The sequence below is a fragment of the Populus euphratica genome, unplaced genomic scaffold (genome assembly GCF_000495115.2).
Source record: "Populus euphratica unplaced genomic scaffold, PopEup_1.0 scaffold79.1, whole genome shotgun sequence".
NCBI lineage: Eukaryota > Viridiplantae > Streptophyta > Magnoliopsida > Malpighiales > Salicaceae > Populus > Populus euphratica.
The window spans coordinates 127,053-129,438 of record NW_011499959.1 but is presented as its reverse complement, the minus strand read 5'-3'; the positions used below and the strand labels follow the sequence as shown (position 1 = coordinate 129,438).

At 39.9% G+C, this 2,386-nt stretch overlaps 1 pseudogene; it reads left to right on the top strand.

Annotated features, from left to right (window-relative positions):
* Positions 1-243: 243 nt before the first annotated feature.
* The window catches only part of LOC105138598 (uncharacterized), a 24,840-nt pseudogene continuing 22,697 nt past the window's right edge, over positions 244-2,386 (top strand).

The following is a 2,386-nucleotide window of genomic DNA, read 5'->3' as shown; positions in this document are numbered from 1 at the left end:
TTTTGAAATATCATTTTAAAAAATAAAAAATATTATTTTAATATATTTATAAATAAAAATTATTTCGTAAAACAACCCATTTCTGAAAATAATAATAGTAAATAAACGTAATTACATAATTTAATTAAATAACTAAAACTACTAAAAGAAAAAATAAATCCTGTCCACCTTAACACTGACAATTGGCAACTCGCTCGCTTCTCAGTGGCCTTCCTGTAAATATTTAAGATTCCACGTCTTAGTTTTTAAATCTATAGCTCAGTATCTTCACTGTCTCTCCGAAAAAACATAAGCTTGCCTTAACTTCTTCGCGAGCTGAAAATTCCTCCGCCCCTCTCTCTCTCTCTCTGTAAATTTTTTCTCCGTTCACGTTCCGTTCTTTCTCCGTTAAGTAATCCACATGGTGTTTTGTTTGCTTCTCATTTAGTAAATTTCACTACGCTGTCGTTTCGAATGCTGGAATTTTAACAGAATCTCACCACTAGCGGTCTGCCGTTACCGGAAAACCACTCTGTTCCAATTCCTGATGTACATAACCTAAACCAATGGGCTGTGTTCTCGGAAAGTACACCGCCAGGCGTCGCCAGAGTCGTGGAGGATCCTCCGACCATGGCCAGCGCTCCGATGAACAAACCGTCACCGAAGCCGTTAACGCCGCAGTGAGGGTTAAGAGGGAGAAAACAGCAACGATAACTACAACATCAACAACAACTCAGAGCCAGAGGGCAACAAGGGACACCGGCGATTTCGTGGAGGATGTTCAGAGGGGGACGGAACGCCGGAGGCCACGCCCCGAAGCTAGTCTGGAGTGCCAGCAAGGGTGGCCGTCGTGGTTAATGGCGGTCGCCGGTGATGCCATCGGCGATTGGACACCTCGCCGAGCTAACACGTTTGAGAAACTTGATAAGGTGATTAAAGAAACCAAAACCCATGTTTAATTATTTTAATTGCATTTATTGAATTGTTAACAATTTTTTTAATCTTTTTTGAAAATTTTAGATTGGGCAAGGGACGTATAGCAATGTATATAAAGCAAGGGATTTAATAACAGGAAAGATAGTGGCTTTAAAGAAAGTGAGGTTTGATAATTTAGAGCCAGAGAGTGTTAATTTTATGGCAAGAGAGATTCTTATTTTAAGAGGATTAGATCATCCAAACGTGCTTAAGCTTGAAGGTTTGGTTACGTCAAGAATGTCATGTAGTCTGTACTTGGTTTTTGAGTACATGGAACATGATCTTGCCGGGCTGGTGGCACGCCAAGGGGTCAAGTTCACTGAGCCTCAGGTACACTGTTAATTTAAGATTGTGATGGTTTGTGTGGTTTTTTCGATTTTGTTGTAGTTTGTTGTGTAATGTGAGAATTAATGGCGTTTATGGGTGTAATTTTGGGTCGTTTGGTGTTGATGGATTTGGCTTTTGAGGCCATTGGAATGTTTTGGGATGTTTTTTTAGCTTTAGGGTGTGTTGTACATTTTTGATCTTGTATGCTTAACTTGTTGCTTTTGAGGTTGTGGTTATGCTTGTCTTTTTTTTTTTTCCTTTTATTTTGCTTGTGAGCTTTGATGTTACTTCAAGCCATCTCCAAGGCTATGGGGTCCCATCACCTAGTAGTTTGCATGTCTAACTTTGTTTATTTGTGATGTTATGGTGCATATAGCTTTCATACGATCAACATGATGTTTTGTATTATTTTGGGGCTTGAAGTTTCCTGGAAAGTGCAAACTTTACATAGCCGCATGAATGAATACAGAAACCCCCCTTCTCAATTGGCTTTTCATTTTTTGAGAGGACCAATCAACTTTTCATCTTTAAAAGTGAACAAATACAAAAAGAAAATAACTCCAAGATTTGCTACTTTCTGTGGCATTGGTTAATTTGATCGTTTAGCCACTCTGCTAACATCGAAATGCCAGCCCAATTGAGATGCTTTTAGCTGACCTGTACATTTCTTGATTTATTCCCTGTGCAGGTCAAGTGCTACATGACGCAGTTGTTATCTGGGCTTGAGCATTGCCACAACCATCGTGTTTTGCACCGGGATATCAAGGGTTCCAATCTGCTTATTAACAATGATGGAGTTCTAAAAATTGCTGATTTTGGACTGGCTACTTTCTATGATCCAGATTGCAAGGTTCCTATGACCAGTCGAGTTGTCACCCTCTGGTACCGCGCCCCTGAACTTCTTCTTGGGGCCACTAGTTATGGTGTTGGTGTTGACCTCTGGAGTGCTGGATGCATTTTGGCTGAGCTACTTGCTGGAAAGCCAATAATCCGTGGACGGACAGAGGTATTGTTTTTTTTTTTTTTTCCTCCTAGCATACTAGTTTTAAAGATTTGAATGCAAATTCATTTGTTTTGCTTGAATGATTAAGCTGTCACAGCAGGA